Source organism: Desmodus rotundus, chromosome 4, assembly GCF_022682495.2.
Source record: "Desmodus rotundus isolate HL8 chromosome 4, HLdesRot8A.1, whole genome shotgun sequence".
Lineage (NCBI taxonomy): Eukaryota > Metazoa > Chordata > Mammalia > Chiroptera > Phyllostomidae > Desmodus > Desmodus rotundus.
In genome coordinates this window covers 121,467,813-121,487,223 of record NC_071390.1, presented here as the reverse complement: position 1 = coordinate 121,487,223, position 19,411 = coordinate 121,467,813, and positions in this window count along the sequence as shown.

The window sequence follows — 19,411 nt, the reverse complement described above, 5'->3', positions numbered from 1 at the left end:
TAATACACCAAATAATCTTTAGAAGGGAATTAGGGAACGTGAATTAGGAGTTGGGACTTTTATGTAAGAACTCCAAATGCAATAGTTTTGTAGAAGACATTATAGTTACTGTTGCTTTTTAAATGTAAACCTTGCTTCTATTCCTATTTAAGCATTTATGTCCCATAAAATAGTTGCAGCCAGAAGTTATTTTAGATATTGTCTCTGTGCCCAACTGATATATTTATGATATTAAAAAGGACTACTTTTGAGGATTTAAAAAGCTTTATAAAGGTTTAAATATGATTTTCTAGAGGGAAATTGTCAATAGAAAAGGATAACAATAGGATATTAAGCCATAAGCTCTCAAGTCCAGAAACAAAGTAGTTTATCTTTGTAGCCTTAGCAGTTAGCACAGAATCCGGCACATATGATACACCACAGATTTATTTTCCTGCTGAGTGAAAACAATTGGATTTTTAGAAAAGAGGAACTATGTAAATAGAGCATACATTTTGGGCAGATTTTATTTCAAATGCTGCCTCTACCCACACCTGGCTACATGACCTCAGGCATGGAACTCGTTTCCTTTGAAAGTGAAAATTATAGCTAAATTTCTGATACTAAAAAATTTAGAAAAATGTGTTGAAAGGGACATAGTTTTATAGATATTAAACCATATTATAAAGATAGTAATTTAAAATGGACATTAGAGGAGTAGACAGTTCAGCAAATCAGAATTGAATGTTCATTAGTCAATCCAAGTACATTTTTGTAATTTAAGAGTGACAAATAAGGGATTTCAAATCATTGAAGAAAACAGAGAAATTTTAGATAATAGAATGTTTAAGTAACAGGTTATTTACAAAGAAAGACATAGATACTTATGATATATGAATTACTATATTAAAATTCTCTAAATAATCTAACCAATTTATTAATATATTAAAATAATAAACCAATACATAAAACCCACTAACCTGTTAGAAATAGGTTCAAAAGACACAATGTCTTCGTCCATAAGAAAACATATATAATTGTTTCCTACGTCCATGATAATACCTCGACATACCTCTTCCTGCTTAATTTGCAATCGCAAAAGGCAACACAAAAGAGAGACATGCATACAACAGTTTACTTGTTAGATCTCCAAAGATGAAAAGTAGTGACACTGCCTCACGTTAGCCACGGTGTGGGAAAACAAGCTGTCACAAACTGTGTGAGAAAACCATGACTAAGGTTTTGTTGAGGGATATTTGCTACTATCTATTAAAATTTAAAACCCACCCACTCACTCTTCTAGAAAATTCTGGAAGATGCTTGTAGTGGCATAATGTTGGTTCGTCCAAAATTTCATCATAAAAATAGAGACAAGATAGCAAAACCCAAATGTCACAGCTAGCAACTACAACAAAAATGAGAGAGAATCTCCATGGGCTCCTAAATACAAGCAAAAGGGGATGAATCACCAATAGCTATAAAATTGCAATGTATACCATCTAGTGGAGGGTTAGGAATAAAGCAAATGGGCATCTGAATGACCTGCAGAGAGGAGAATCCCTGAATTCTAACAGATCTTCACCAGAAAGCACAATCGCGGAAAGTGAAAGAGATTTTCATTTTCGTGCATTATGTATCCTGGGTTCATGAGTTCCATGGTGCGTACTGGCAGGATAGTGCAGTCTAATTTCTGTAAACATTCAAAAACTACCAGTCAAAACTTCCATCTAGGACAAAGTCCCACACTGAGAAGAAATTGGTGGGAACAGACTCCAAGTTGAGTAGGCAGGAATAACACAGGCGAAGAAAAGAGAAGGTACAAATATAAACAGAGGGGGCCAGACCAGGAGGGTCAGAAAGGACGAACCCATAGTTACTAACTATAGAAACAAAGAGGAGCCCTCTGAAGACAGAAAAAACACTCTGACCCACCTCTCCTTTCTAAAGGTTCGGGAAAACGTATTTTCCATAGAAATGGGCTTCAGGTAATGATTGGTTTGAAACCCAAGCAGTTCTTGGAAGCAACAAAAGAATGTGGAGCAGAAAACCTTCTGGACATGAAAGAGGCTAGACATACTCAACAAAGAATGAAAATTATAATCTAAAGTTTTTATTTGAACTCAAAGACATAATAAAATGATAGAAGTTATGAAAGAACAGTATATATCAGAATTTTAAAAGTTCAAATAAGGTGATTGAACTTAGAACAAATTCAAAAAAAAGGAAATGCAGTAATAAAGAACAATTATAAAGAGTATCTGAGCTACTAAACTCAGATAATTTCTTCAAAGAAATACAATGAAAAAGGATTTTTTTAAAATGGGAAGAAGAGAATAATAAATTTTAAGGGAAAGAAGATATAAAATATATGGGGAAATAAGTTTCAATATATCTCTAATAATATTTCCTGAAAAAATACATTGAAATAGAAAAAAATAGTTTCAATATATGTATAATGATGTCCATAAACCAAATCAATACATAAAAAGAATACTAAAAGTTGTAGTTCAGGAAAACTCTCCTGAAATAAAAACAATAATGAAAAAGTGTGCATACTGAAAAACTGGACCCAGAACTGCCAACATTGAGGACATGTTTTAATAATGCCACAGGAATTTGAAGAAAAAGAAAAAAAAACTGTGACCATTAAGGCAAAAAGACCAAGTTGCTTATGAAAAAATGAAAATCAGATTGTAATTAGATTTTCAAACTCAGCACTTTATGCCAAAAGAAAAAAGGGGTAACATATGTACCATATTTTACATACTCAAGAAAAGCAATTGTAAGTTATTTTTTATAGCCAAACTGGCTTTAAAATATAAAAAGGCACAATGAAACTTTTTTTAACATCTATGAACTCGGCAACAACTGTACCTGTGAATCTTGCTTGAGAAATCCACTAGGAAATACGTCTTGGGTACGTAAAATGACTGGAAATGTATTGACATACATTTTGATTTGTTTACCGCCTTGATTATCATTGGCTACTAATAGCACATACACGGAGACAGCCAGGCATTATTTGCTTCCCAGGGAAAGCAAACATCACCTGTGAAGAAGTCTTGCCAAACAATTAGACCTGGATCCAACTGTTGTTGTAGAGATAACATAGAGAATGGAAAAACCTAGGAATAAACATCAGTGATGCATAAAGCAAAATCCATGTTGTTCTAAATTGCACAGGGCAAACAACATGTTTTTTTTCAATAAGTTAAAAAACCAGCAAGAAAAAGAAAAGACTTAAACAGACCTTATCAGCCTTGATGATTGAACTACATGTTTCCTGATTCCAACAGACTATGTAAGAATTGGCAATTGAAAATATGAACACTAACCAGATATTTGAGGATTTTAAAAGAATTTTTTTAATTTTAAGGGGTACAAATGATATCACTGTTATATTTAAATGAAAACAGTTGATGTAACTTAGACATTCAAATATGTATGGATAAAATGTCATGATTTACTGCACAAAAATTTAATTCATAAAAAATATTTTCTTCAAAATAAAGTGGGTAAAAGACTGATAGGGGTATAGAGAAGATAATTCTGGACAATTGTTGATAATGGTTGAAGGTGGATGAGGTTTTATATTTATCTGTGTATTTTAGTATCCATTTAAAACATTTCATAACAAGTTAAAAATGCACACACGTTTGACTTGGCAATTTTACTTCTAGGAGCTTATCTACAGATACACTAACGTAAGTATCAAAGACATATGTAAAAAGAATACCAGAAAACTAGAATTAACTTAAACTAGATGTTGAACCTGCTTGAAAAACATAGTTATAAAAATGATGGATTTAATGAGCAAACTGAACTAACAAGCAAAATCGAGACAGACTCACAGATGGAGAGCAGGGTGACAGCTAAGGGTCGGAGGGGAAGGGGACAGAGATATTGAGCAAAAAGGAAAAAGGACTCATGGTCATGGACAACAGTGTGGTGATGTGAGGGCGGGAGTATAGGGGGATAAATGGTAATGGAAAATAATACAATAAAAATGATATTAAAAATAGAAATGATAGAAATATTTATGTATTAAAGGAAGCTATCTGTGGACTTGTAAAAATCCATTTGCATAAAAGTATTTTTCATAAGTAACAATGAATCTGTAATAAAAATGTAGTTTAGGGAAAATATATAATTATAAGATGTGTGTATATAAATACATGTAATCATAGACATATGTGTGTATAAATATATACACAATCACAAATATACATTGGCATATCCCTAGAAAGTATTTAGAAGAATATGCACCAAATTGATTTCAGTAGCAAATTTTACAAAATGCTATTTAAGATATTTTCATTATTGCTTATCCATTCATGTGCTCATCCATTTACCAGACATTTATTTAGTACCTACCATATGTTATGTATTATTCCAGGTTCTGGGAATAATACGTGAATGAATAACACAAGCATAAATTGCTACCCTCATGGAAATATAACCTGGAGAGACAGATAATATGTCAGATAAATAAATTAAAATTATTATGTCATGAGAAAAATTAAACAGGTAGGAGGAGATTCCTGGAGTTTTCAGTAGGTTGGCCATCAGAAGAGTCCCTGAGGAGATGCAGGGGAAGCAGATGGGCGTTTTCCTGGAAGGAGCTCTGCGGCAGAGGAAACAGCAACTGCAAGGTCCTTTAGAAGGAGCTCCTTTTCTCCGAGGACTAGGACCTAGAACAGTGTGGCTAAGAGGAGAGGGTGAGGGGAAGAGTACGAGAAATGAATTCAGAGTGAAGAGGGGCGTCTGGCCATGTCTTAGTAGGGACTCCCTTTTTACAATGAGTAAGATGGAAGAGGCCATTACACGGTTTTTGTTGTTTTTGCAATACTAGCTTTGGGGGCTGTTTTTATGTAGTTGTTTTGTTGCAGTCTTTAAGTGGGCATTGCTTTCATATGAACATACTTATAAAAATATGAGTACGGTTGTCTTCATTTAGCTTAGATGTCTGTCCATTTCCAGAAAAAGAGAGTACTAGCATGACTGCAATGGGCAGTAATCTGTTTAGAGCCTATCGAATGAACCCTTGAGTCGTTTTTAGGATTTACATGTTTAGCTCTAATAATCTTCACTTTTTTTTTTCATGTAAACCACTTACTAAAACTAGTTTCTTCACCTGCCACTACACCTAATTATATTCTTCCCGTTGGCTTCTCCCGTTTATTCCCTGCCTCTCTGAGAGGAACAATGATGACTGTGTAGGCGATATGCACTTGTTTATTCACCGAGCTGTGAGTCACTCCTCTCCAGCATCTAACTTTCAAAACTGGGCATGATTAAGATCCTGCTGATTGGGAACTAGGTTTAGAAATCCATGGGTCATGGATATAGTAATGAACCTCTAATGTTCTCTCTCATTTGATTTCTTTCTTTTAAATCCTGTCGTTTATCCTCTTAATATTTAGGTGATGCTTTCTTTGAAGAGACTCAAAATAAAGGTTAGTGTACTAAAGCTTCTGTGAATCTTGCAGTTAAGAATTGTGTTTAAATGTGTTTAATCTATCTAGTCTCTTGGAATTTATTTGACACAGAAGTCGTCCCACCCCCTTGCTCACACGTACAATATCTCAATGAACAGAATCTTATCCACAAGCTTGGGAAACACTGACTCAAGTCTTCCAGTAACTGCTTACGTTTCATTGCTGAAGAAATGCCATCATGTTAGAGATTATTTTGAAGCCTTCATAACTTTTTCTAACCTTTTTAAACAATATGTGTAACATAAACATCAATTTACTGGGGAACTTATAAGCTTACTTTGACTTCAGTAGATTATTTTTTTTTCTTTTCTTTTGAGGAACTACAAAATGGAAGTAGTTTTTGAAAAGGTTTTCCTCCAGTCCTATGTGCCTAAGTTTTTAACAGTCAACATTCTCTGGCCCAGCTTTTGGCACAGAAAATAACCTTGGGAGGATGTGTGAAAAGAAAAGACACTGTTACTTATAAGCATCCCTCTACATTCTTCCATTTATTTGTTACTTTCCTTTCCCAACCTGGCTTCATGTAGATTGGGGGGACCAAGTTAAAGTTCTAAGTGGATCACTATAAGGTTTATTATAAAGAAAATCAGATAAGAGCAGTCTAATAAAATGCACGTCAGGTTGTCCATCTTCTCATTAAAACATTTATATTTATACATTGAATGCCTATGATGGGCAACTCATTTTTTGGGCGTAGTGTTAAGTGATTGTGAAATAATTGGAAATAATTAGTTGCCTAAGCTGTTTCTATCTAGCAGTTGTTAAGTATTCATTACTCCACCAAACTGTAACAATGTACTATATACTGTAACTTAATATGTGGTAGTAAATAAATATTTTTTTTTTTAAATATATTTATTGATTATGCTATTACAGTTGTCCCATTTCCCCCCCACTCCACTCCATCCTGCCCACCCCCCTCCCTCCCACATTCCCCCCCTATAGTTCATGTCCATAGGTCATACTTGTAAGTTCTTTGGCTTCTACATTTCCTACACTATTTTTACCCTCCCCCTGTCTATTTTCCACCTATCATCTATGCTACTTATTCTCTGTACCTTTCCCCCTCTCTCCCCCTCCCACTCCCTTAATGACAACCCTCATGTTCTAGTTGTTTGCCTAGTTTGCTCTCATTTTTGTTTTATGTGTGGCCATTAAGAACTGTGAGTTTGCTGTCATTTTTACTGTTCCAATTTTTGATCTTCTTTTTCTTAGGTAACTCCCTTTAACATTTCATATAATAAGGGCTTGGTGATGATGAGCTTCTTTAACTTGACCTTATCTGAGAAGCACTTTATCTTCCCTTCCATTCTAAGTGATAGCTTTGCTGGATACAGTAATCTTGGATGTAGGTCCTTGCGTTTAATCTTGGGTAATGTAATTATGATGTGCCTTGGTGTAGGGACATGATTGCTGAATAGCTTCTAAAACACTGGAGACATCAGATCTTCAGCTCATTTAATCAAAAAGGTTTTAGTATTTGCGTGAACAGCAGTTTGTATTTTCCCTCTAAAGAATGGTCTTCACGGCACCTCTTTTCTGTGACAGCCACATCAGGATTTATTTGTAGTACAATACGCTTAGTTACAATAGTCTGGAGAGTTATAATCCTTTTAAGTACTCCTGTCTCTTGAAGCCATTTTCAGACACTTTGGGCATTTGAATTATATACGCCCCAAGTGTGACTTAATCCTCAATATTCTGGTTTGTTCTTGAAGTTGTTATTCCTCTGAGAAAAGTGGAAGTACTGCATACGTTGATTTTGTCTGTTGTTAGCATTTATCTAGGGTGACAAGAAATGGTTGATCACTCTATCACCTTAAACATATTAGAGTCCTGAAATTAGGCTTTACTGCTTTAACATGAAACCTATATACATTGACAAAGTAGTCGGAATCCTTTTTAATAAGCAAGTTCCATAATTTTGAAATATAGTTTTCTACATCTAGTAAACCTTCAATAAAGTAATATTATTCAGTTAAAATTTATACCCCGCAAAATTTAATATTATCTGTAATTAAATCACAATTAAGCTTTAATTATCCTAATGAAAGATTTGTATCATTTTCTTATGATGATCTCCCCTGTAGCTTGTTGTAAATTAAATCTATTAGAAACAATAATTTCTTCTGATGTATGTCCAAATTTCTGCATCTCAGACTTGGAAGTCTTCAAACTATTTCTTTTTTTCATTTAAACTACTCAGTTTTTACATTTGCATAGTTTTTAGTATATCTGGAAATGTTTCAAAAGAAAAATAAAATGTTAGTGAAATTTTTAGTTTGTTTATTCAAAAAAATCTCAGTAACCATACCCACTTAGAGTAAAACCAAGGATACTAATAAATAAAACACAACTCTGCGTATATAGAGATCATGGAGCAGAAGAAGCCAAAATGTAATTTTCTTTACTCTGACATTCTTCTGATGGAGCTGGAAATCCTGTGACATTATTATGTGAAGACCTGGGACTTTTTCTTGGTTCAAGAATGTGTAGGACCACAGAGTATATTACATAAATATTCATCCTCGAAATCTTCGTGAACTTGGCGGGAAAATGCTAGGATTCTTTTTGTTGTTGTTGTTGTTTTGTCCTGTTGCTAGAATTGTATGTATTTTGTTCACTGTTTTCCTTTCAATAATTATGTGCATGTGTGGGCGTCTGCATGCATGGGTCTGTATTGGAAGATAAGGTCAGCCATTCATACTCGAGTAAAATACTTAACTGCAAATGCATACCTGGAAGAAGTTCCCGCAATTTTATACAGAAGACTGTTCCAAACTGGTGGCGGCATTCTTTCTTTCAAAGGTAACTTTTACTTATTTGTATGTGTCGTAGTGGAGTGTATCCTTCAGCTCTAAGCCTTCAGGCTTGGTGAGAATAACAGCTTTTCTGGCTATCTCTTGCTAATCCTGGATTAAACCTAATAGCATTTTTATTTCTACCATTTTTTTTTCTTCAAAAAGAGTTTTCATCTAAACCAATTTAATTATCTTTTCAAGGACACATAAGTGCTTAGAAAAAAAGTGGTGTTTCTCTACTTGTAATTTTCAGTCTTACAGAGTGAAATTCAGGACCTTGGTAGGTAGGAGAGAAGAGTAGAAGAACTAAACATTCAGTTCTGATTTTCTGATATTTACCAATGAGGATTATTAAGGAAAGGATAGAAAGTAATTGTAGCCAGTAGAAACTGGAACCTTTGTAATATTGACTGAATTGTGAGGTTAATACTTGCTTTTGGTTAACATTCCACTGATGAGATAGAAAGGGATTTGAGAACAGATAAACAAAGGGTTAAGGTCATTTGGCTGTGAAGCATGGTTTGGCTAGGAGACTGAGTTTTGTGAGGCCCATGTTTCAGAAAGACTGGGCAAATTGGAGCACTGCAGGAACTGATGCTCACACAGATGTGTTTGTCCACCTTTCTCCTCCAGCCAGACTCTGTTAAGACTGCCACCCGAGCTCGAGATATGAAGAGTAATCTAGGATATGCCGATCCTGGTGCTCAGTTCCCTGGGCAAAACTGGTGTAAAGTTTAAGAACCAAGCATGGTGACTCTGAGCCCTTTCTTGTGGTATTTCTAGCCAAAGAGCTCTTTCATGTTTTCATGCAGCTATTTGACTGCGCATCCAAGGCTGTTGCCAACACGACTCTGTCTACAAAAAATACTGTCCTGTCGCAACAATAAGAATAAGGAATAGTTCTTGAGCATTTATTATCTGTCAGGCACTGCTCTAAACACTTTAGTAACTTATGCTTGTAACTTTATTATCTCAATAACTCTATTTGGTTGATTTTTTTTATTATCCCTATTTTACAGAAGAGGAGACATGCAAAGAAGAACTTGCTCAAAATCACAAGACTAGAAAATGGAGAAAGAAAGCTTTTAACTCGCAGTCTAGATTCAACATCTAGATACTTAACTGCCATAAAATATTGCCTTTCTGTAGGAAAGGACCAAGCTAGCACAGAGGGAGAAACAAAAATCAGATACACACAGGGTGCATGCAGAAGGCAAGGCAGCCAATTGATGTTTTTCTCTCACATTGATGTTTCTTCCCCTCCCTTCCCCTGTCTCTAAAATAAAAAATAAAATAAAATTTAAAAAATTTCTGGTGAAGTGCTGAGGCAAAGGCTGACCTGGGAATATTAAGAGAAAGGAGGCAAACAAGGGCAAGGATTGGCTGATGAGTAAATCTTAAGACTGAGTGAGAGAAGATGCTACTGAGTTATGGAACAAATAAAAATCAGACAGGAAACAAATGACTTTTGTGGAACATAGAAACAAAGGGGGGGAGTGTAAAGTTAAGATTAAACATAACAGAAGGACTGAGAATAGATTGATAGGGAGATTTAAGAAGAGAAAAGAGATCCTGTATTTCTATGACATGGGATGGCGTTTAGCCTCAACCTGAGGGAGATGGGTCATGGATGTGGTTAGATGAAGGTGATCGTTGGCTAGAGGAGAGGAAAGTTTAATTACAGCTTTGTGAAGAACAATAGGAAAGAAAATTACCCATGCTTAAGCCAGTAAGTACCATATTTTTCAGATCATAAGATGCACCTAGGTTTTAGAGGAGGAAAATAGGAAAAAAAAATTTTGAAGCAAAAAATGTGGTAAAATATTTGATAACATAAATAACACAATATTTCACCAATGTAAATGTAAGCCACATTTGGACTATAAGACGCAGTGCCATTCTCTTCCCAAATTTGGGGGGTAGCACGTCTTATAGTCTGAAAAATACGGTAATATACAGCAAGCTAAGCTGGGAGTTACATTGAATAACTTCCATTTATTATTCATTATGCACTTTGAATAATGAAAAATATCTTTCATCAACCCACAGTTTCATTCTATGGAATACAGGTAATTCATTTTACAAAGTACAGAATTTTGGATAGGTGTGACATTGTGATAAATACTAAGTAGACAGGTAGTCTGATAAGTTAAATGTCCAAGGAAAAGTTGTCACGGCTTTTGTTCCATGTAAATAATTCCTGATATCTGTCTGTGAATTGTGCCTGATGTAAAATGAATAACTGACTGCTTTCTAATATGATAGTATTCATGGACCTTGAAAATGGTGATAGAAACCCAGAAGTTTTGAATAAGAATTTTTTTCAGAGTTCAGCTTTTTATTGAATGTGTTGCACAAGAGGTTTAATAAAAAAGATCAAAGCCCATGTCATCACAGACTCCCCAGATGCTTCTTCGCTTTCATGTTCTTTTCCTCAGCTGGGGCAGGTCCACTGTCCCTACATTGTAAATGAGGCTCCCGATGTCGACATTGGCCAGAGCCTTTGCGAATAAGCCTGGCCAGCGAGGTTCAACATTTACACCAGCTGCTTTAATGAAGGCATTGGTCTTATTCTCCGTCACCATCACCTCAAGGTCTGCAGCCTTAGGGCTGAGTAGATGCAGGTGAGCTCCGAAAGGCAGGCCACGGTGTGGGTGAGTGCTGGGGGAGTGCTGCCGGGAGTTGCGCTAACTCCCGGATGAAGTGAGGGCCTCACCCCAAGGCAACCTTAGCTTCAATGACAGGACCGAGCAAGTTAGTAGGAGCTGGGGAAAGGGGCTGAATAAGAACTTTTGCTCTATGAATTAAATCGTGAAAATTTGATTTAATAATTCAATTGCTTTTTATTTGAACCATGTAGCACCTATCTTTTTAAATTAGGAGAAAACCATATTTAGGTGATTAGCTAGACTCATCAGAGGGTAAGAAATTTTTCTATATTGGGCTTTCCTATATACCTTTCATACTTTAAAAATGGTTTATAACATTTTAAGAGTAGTTAAACATGATTAATGCAAATATTTATTCAGTATTTATTAGACAGTTAACTCTGTGATTCTCAGCCCAAACTGCACATTGTATTGTCTGTGCCCTTTTAAAATTATTAATTAAAATTACTAATACCTGGGTGTCACCCAGAGTTTCTGGTTTAATTGGTATGGAGTGAGTCATAGGCTACTTTTTTTTTTTAAATAAAGTTTATTGGAGCCACTGATGTTAGGTAGGATAGATAGCAAACAAAGGCAGGGAGGAGGAGGGATACATGTCCCACCCACTGACTCTTTAGTCCTTGACATTTTATGTATCTTTTACGATATCTGCGAAAGATAGTCTTTGAAACTCTGCTATCATCCCAAGGTCTGAAAGGCCTGAAAAGGCCCATAGTGCCTAAAGGAAGAAGCCCATTAATACCTTTGGGAATTCATGATTCCCCTCCTCCTGGAAAGTTATATGTAACTTTACCTGTCAATCAATGTGTAACTTCTTCATCCTCCCCCATCCCGCCAACTATACAAGTCCTCAGGACAAAGGACTATGTTGCTTGGTGCTCTTGGCTCTCTGGCCGCCTGGCCAGACTGCCCAGTCTCAGGCTATGTGGCTTCTGGCCACACTCGGCTTGCCACCCTAGCCCTTGCCACCCCTGTGTTTGTCACCCCAGCTTTTGGCCACCCTTACCTTTGCACCCTTACCCTGCTTCACCCTGAACATGTGACTTTCATCCCCCCACCCCGACCTTAGCTAGGCCCATTCTCTTCCTTGAGAACAGATCAATAATAAACCATGCTTGTACGCTAAGAGACTCGATGATTTTCAATTCTTTACTGTGTTGGTGAGAAGAACTGAGTTTCTGAAAGTTTCTCCTGGAACACTGACAACATATGCTGGGGAGCAAGATCTGAAATGCTCCAGAGAATTACAGTTTTGTAGCTTCTTTTATGCATTTAAAATTAAGGAAGGAGCCTAAGGAAAATTATATGGAGGCAGGAACAAGCAAGGTAGGGACTGGATTACAGGATAGTCAACAAAATTATGTGCTTTCTTTAGGGTGGTTACAGCTTATTTCAAGTGTGTTAACCCAGATGCACAGAAACAATAGTCAGGGCTTTCTTAAGGCAAAAATAAGGATTTTACTAAAGAAATTATATGCCTGGGGAATGACCATTACCATGACCTGCCCAGTTAGGAATTTATAATCAGCTCGCTCTGTGAAGTTACTTTCCACAGAACCCACTTTTTTCATCCACAGTTCCCCCTTTTGGCCGTAAATCAATTTGAAGCATGCGTTGATTACCAACCATTTGGTCAGAGAGTGTGGCCTCAGGGCCAGGAAGGCTTATTCCTAGGATGTCTCAGTATCAGTATCACCTTGTTCACCATTGGAGATGGGGAGATAATGCAACCCTGCAATCTGAGTTAAGGACCACATTTTCAGAAAAGGGAAGGACAGGTAAATGGAAGGCAGTCAGGTCTCATGACTTTCACTGTGGAAACAAAACAAAACACTCTGGATGATTGCTCTCCTTTGAACTATCATGATCTGAGTTTCCCCTTCTATCTCATTTTTCCGTCTTTGGCATCTAGTATTATATTTACATAAACCAGGAAATAGCATTAGTAGTTATCTTATGCATCTTTAGTAATCATAAACAATTGGAGTTACAGAAAAACCCAAAGAACAAATATAATGATTATTGTGACTAATATCATTAGCAGACAGCTAAAGCCAATCAAACAATTGGTTTCCGAGTTCAGTATCAATCTGTAGGTATACAGGCCTTGTAGATGTCTTCAGATAGCTGTCAAACTCTGATGTCAATGGCTTCTCATTCTCAATGAGTCTTTAATGTCCATAGACAAGGGTAGACGTCCACTTGCAGTTAGGCGCCTGATAAGTTTCCTTCCAAAGAGTTTGGAGAGTGTCTTTTATTTGATGTCCTTTCCAATAAACTGAATCTCCAGGTGGCAGTCAATGATCTTTAAAGTCTTCATCAGTCCTGGGAGTTTGCTATGTATGAAAGGAAGCAGTTACCAGCTTGGCATGTTCTTGAAGTGAGTCTATCAAACCTTGGCAATAGTGTAAGATGTCTCCTTTCAATAATGTCAACTCATAAATTCCTTCACCTAAGTCCAGCGTAAATGCACTGCGATGCATAAAAGAATACAAACACCCCCGCCCCCCCCCCCCCCCCAAAATGAGGGCTGTCAGGAGCAGGGAAAAACCAACTGGCCATCTTGGGTTTCCCATAAACTGACGGCTTGTTTATGGTTTACAACCATTTTTTAAAACCGATACAATATACCCTAGAAATTTGTATCTATTATTTTACAATGTTTGCCATGCAATGTCAAATCTTTTGAGGTGTTCCAGGGGCCCTTCTGAAAGACCACAATGTTATTCCTACATGTATTGAAGTTTTAACCCTTAAAAACCTCAATGTCTAATAAAGACTGAGAAGTAAGGAATAAATATTCATGGCATATTTATGAAAAAATTGTATAACCTCTAGTAACATATTTCTTGGACATCGAGTGAATAATTAGCATGGGCTGAATTCAAAGACATGTCTGTTTTATTTAAAACAACAAATTTAAGCTACCTTTTATTTACTGAAGATTAAATTTAGATCACATGAACTTAAAAAGCATTTGAATTAGTTTCTGTATTTCTGAGAATCTTAAAATACCCAATCCTTACAAGCTATTGCTTCAAATTAATTTTAACAATGCCATCTGGAGGTAGAAAACTGCCTCGCATCTACAAGGTACATATGTAGACCTACTCAGAGACACAAACAGAGAACAGTAGGAGCCAAATTCTCTTTAGGAGGCATCTTACAATTTATATCTGTCCTTAACAAGTCAAGTTCCAAATGACCTTCCCTGTTTTAGAATCAGGACTGCCATCTTTAATACCTTAAACCACATCATAGATAGATTCAGTTATCTGAAGTCTTTATCTCTATTTTTTTAAATAACAATACATCTTTTTACATAGTCTCATTCTAGCTTAGGGGAGAAAGCCTTTTTAATTTCTGAGACAGTCTCTAATGGTTTTCTTTCTATTAATTCTGCATAATTTTATAGCCAGCTTTTTCTAATTGCACAGGAGATTGGCTGCCTTACTCATCTCTGCCATCCCCTATTTGGGGCCTGAAACAACTGTCGTCACCCCATTGGCTATTCAGGATGAAGAAGCAAGTATCCTTTTCCCTAAAGCTAAAGCGAGTTAAGTCTCTCATTTAACCAGTAAAGACTTTGCCCAGACACTCAGCAAGCAATCCAATTAAAAGTGGAAATTAAAACCAGCAAGCCATTTTATTTTCCACTCTCTGGGTTATTCCACCCTTACCCACCTTGACAATTTTCTAGGAACAGTTCAAAGTCATGCCCTGCCACTTAAAACAGGAGGCCTGAAACTCCAAGAGAAACTCACCCAAGTTCACCCCATGAGAAGTGAAGAGCCAGTGGGGTACAGTGGGCCCTTACTTGTACCTAGCACCAGGGCTGGTCCAAAGGATGGAGCTCGGTGGGCTTCTTCAGAATCCTGCTGTCTACACGAAGTAAATGTCCATGTAAAAAACATCCAAACCTGTAGAGAATTTTTATGAGTTTATTTGAGCCAAAGTAATGACGTGCCAAGGAGCAATATCTCAAATACTCTCTTTAAGATAAAAAAAAAATGCTTTAAATACTTCTTTAAAAAAAGGCAAAAATGAGAAATACTGAGCTAATTATTTCATTGGCCCTCACAATAACACACGAAAATAGGAAGGTAAGTTTAATTATCCTCTTTTCAAAATAAATGAATAAAACGTAACACTGAATTATTGTGTTTTTCAGAGATTTAAATTAGTCTTCACTCCTCAATTTTAGATATTATTTCAGCTTGAAGTTTTAAAACTGAATGCATCATTGGTTGTTACATTTAACTTTTTAATCAATTTATCTATACATAGGTTACAAGTGTAAAACAATTACCATTCATTTAAATATTTTGTTATGAAAACATAGCATGTTATACTTCAAAGTGAAAATTTAAAATAAAAGACTAAACTTACAAAGAAAGTTTGTATTTTTTTCAGTTTGAATCTATTTCTTCTTTGTTTTTCTGAATTAGCTGAAGTAATAGAATTCTGATTTTATCACTTACAATGGAGTGGTGAAAATTAACATGAAAGACTTTCCAAGATTGTGAGAAATGATTAGCTTTAAGAAGTATAAAGTTCAAGACAAGGAACTTATATTTTAATACACTTTATCTTTTTTCCAACACTTAAAAATAACTGACAATATTTGGAATATGGCTTACTTGGTAGAATTAACAGTATATACTAAATATAAAATACATTTTCTTACATATTATGTAAGCAAATCATAAATTTCAAAACATAAAAGGGTTTAGTGAAGTTTCTTTCTTCAACTGAAAATATACACAGAATTAATTTTTTGGATATTCAGACATGAGTCTTGTTTTCAGAGAACTGTGATTATCTGAAAGATCACATTCATGTGAAAGATCACATGAATTAGATAATAAGGATTACCTAATTCATAATTGTTCATTTTTTAAAATATTGAGATGTGTTTTGACTTTAACACACAATCACCAATATGCACTAAATGTTTTGTTTCAGTTTATGCATAAAATCTTCAGAGCACATTAATTAACATTCTTGATACTTCATCATTGATACCATAAAATATGTTTAGTTATTGGGTTTTGGGGGGTTTGAGAGAGGGAGGGAGGAAGAAACATTCCTTAATTCGTTGCTGCATTCATTTATGCTTTCACTGGTTGTTTCTTGCGTGTGCCCTGACTGGCGATCAAATGCACAACTTCGGCGCATCTCAGCAACACTCTACCCGGCTGAGCTACCAAACCAGGGCTGACGTTCTTCCCACTTTCAACTCTGACATTATTTTTTCTGCTGCTGTGACTGGGAGTAAACCCTGGACGAAGTACTTCAGGTCAGTAGAGAAGTGCAAGTTGACTTTTGTCGTTCCCCAGCAATAAATACTTTAGCGTTGTAATGAAACACATACAGCAGGTATGTGTATAACATAGTTTAGATCGAAGTCATTTCATATAACATTGATGAGATGCCACAGGAACTTAATTCCTATCTATGGAGATAGGCCTTTGGTAAAATTGGTTTTGTTCTGTAGTTTGGCTTAAGGCTGTAAAACCTATTGATTACATTAAGTGAGGATATAACTGTAATTAATTATAACTGATATTTTTAGAAATGGACTTATCAATAAATTTCAAAATAATTTATTTTTTGGACATTCTTTAATTTTTCACTTTTTGCCACAATCTATGTGATTATTCCACACTTTGCATATAAATAGATCAGCAAGAATCTCCAACTGCAATAGTAAGATCCTTTACATACTCAAAAATTAAATTTCTCTAATAACTATTTCTAGTGTGTTTTCCATAGGTGTTTATTAGGAAACTATCATTTTGTTAAATCTTCTTTCATAATAAACAATTACCACATATATATGTGTTGCTTTATATATATATGCACAGACATATAGATACAAACACATATACACTGTATATATACAAGTGTGTATAATATGTATTGTGTATATGTACAATACTATAACTTTGTATGTATGCATTGTGACATATATACATACGCATGTATATAGACAGTCTCTCCTTTTCCATGTCCTTTCTAACCTAAAATGGTGGGATGGCAATATTTCCATTGCTAACTTTGTGAATCTACTGTCTATATATTTCCAACAATATTAACAGATTTTTCATAAGATTGAACACAATCTAGTAATTCTGTTTCTCCTCTCCTTTGGGTAATACATTCCCTAATGTTTAGAAATAGCCACGAAGGGGAACGATTCGATAGCAAGGCAGAGCGTGTTTCTGAGGAAGAGATGGTCTAAGAACCTTGGTGCTAGGTGGGGCAGCCACACAAGCATCCTGAGAGCTTGTTTGAAATCCAGAACCTCAGACCTACCTGACAAACAAATCAAAATTTTCATTTCGACATGATTCTCCTGTAATTCATACATATTTATAAATGAGAAACACAGTTGCTGGGTATAGACTATCTTTTTATCCAGTTGCTGAAGCCAAATGGATATTTGATATGATAGGAAGCTCTACTAAAATAAAGGAATTCTATGGTTAGGATATTTCTTCAGGAGCATTCTTCTCATTAATTGTTCTTTCTTCACCTAAAGATTGGAACCAGACATTTAGTGAAGATACTTTTAGAGCATTATTTTATTATGAATTACAATAGACCAATTAATATTGATGGAATCACAGTTGAGCACTACACATTGATGTAACATAAAGAAAAAAAAAAAACCTCAGTTGTAACAAAAACATTTCTGAGTGGTGAATTCCATGAAATAATACTTCTCAATTTATTGTTCTTCAGGATTTCAGGGTCAGATAATTTTAGGAAATATGTATATATATGTATATTTGTAGTTTTGCAATGCATACTCTGAAATCCTACAATAAAAATTTATTTTGTTTAGCCCTGGCCAGTGTGGCTCAGTGGATTGATTGAGTGCCAGTCTGTGAACCAAAGGGTCACCAGTTCGAATCCCAGCCAGGGCACATGCCTGGGTTGCAGGCCAGGTCCTCAGTTGGGGGTGTACAAGAGGCAACCACACATTAGAGTTTCTCTCCCTCTCTTTCTCCCTCTTTTCCTCTCTATAAAAAAATCTATTTTGTTTAGCCTGGCATCTCCTAAACATGTTTAACTCAAAACCATTTTTTTCCAACAAATGAGACCTGCTGAATACTTACAAAATGCTGCATTTGAGCACTAGTAGTTGGTAAAACTGTTGTGTACAGATAAATATTGAGAAATTGCGTACATAAAGACTAAGGAACTTGCAGTTATTATGCATACTCTGGTAATGAAATGAACCAGTCATACTTAAAAGAATTGAATTTAAACTAGAATTTGATTTAGAAATCTACTGTTATTCTTTAACCATTATGTGTATGGGAGTGGGGGGGGTGTAATAATAGAAACAAGAAGATACACATACACAGAACCTATTTAGTACCGAAGCAGAATCTGTTTAAGACTCTTCTGGATGAGAATTTCATGTATGCCAAGTACAGTGTATATCGCATACAAAATAGGTATTGCAGTTACTATAGATCTGAGTAACACTATTCTTGGAAAAGCAATTTGTTCAAAGGTATAGAATCAAGTGCTCCTCATTCTCTCAACTGACTAGTAAAATAGGCTTTAAACTTTGAGCTCCTTAAAAGCAGGCTCAATGTGTTTTCAATGTTTCCTTGAATGCCGGTTATTCCCCCTTATTTAAATGAAAAAGGATGGGTTAATTTCTTATTTGATTTAGTGTAACATGGTTAAAAATAATAAAATGGTCTTTAGACTGAGAGATTTTGGGTTCAAAACTCACCATCTCTATGACTGTGAATCTGAATTTAAATTTCCTCTGTAAAGTGAGCATAAAAATTTTAATTCACCACATTATTGGGAATATTAAATGAAACAATGTAACATACCAGGCACATAGTAGGCAATCAGGAACTGCTGATCTCTAATATTTCAGAATACTAAGCATATGATGTCTATCTCTCTGACACAAAACACAGACTGATATTTACTGTGACTTTTATTCAGAGAAGAGTGGCATGTCATAGCACAGATCTCCAAACTCTCCTTGGGAGTGGAGGTTCATTGGTGACTGAGTGACCTCCTTCCCAGTTTGAGATGAGGAGAAGTAAGATCTGGCAGGGAATATAAGATTACATTTTATTATACCTCATTATTGGCCAACTTTAAGGGCAAACAGTAAGTTCTTAGTTTAACTTCCTACCTTCCTGAAATGAACAATTAGCCTTGAATTGCAGCAGTTCTCTGAAAACATAATTAGAAAAAGACCTCACATTTTATTCTCAATTGTGTGAAAAGGAGTGTAGTAGGGTGTGAGGAAAATGAGGAAATATGTATTAGGAGTCCAGCAGTTGGAAACACTGCCCCCAAAGCAAAATTTTGGTACTGCCATATAATAAGAGTGACTACATCACTTATTGTTTACTGACACTTTTTATTGAGATTTGTAGCTTATGATTTTACATGTGATTGTACAGAGCATTAAAGGGGG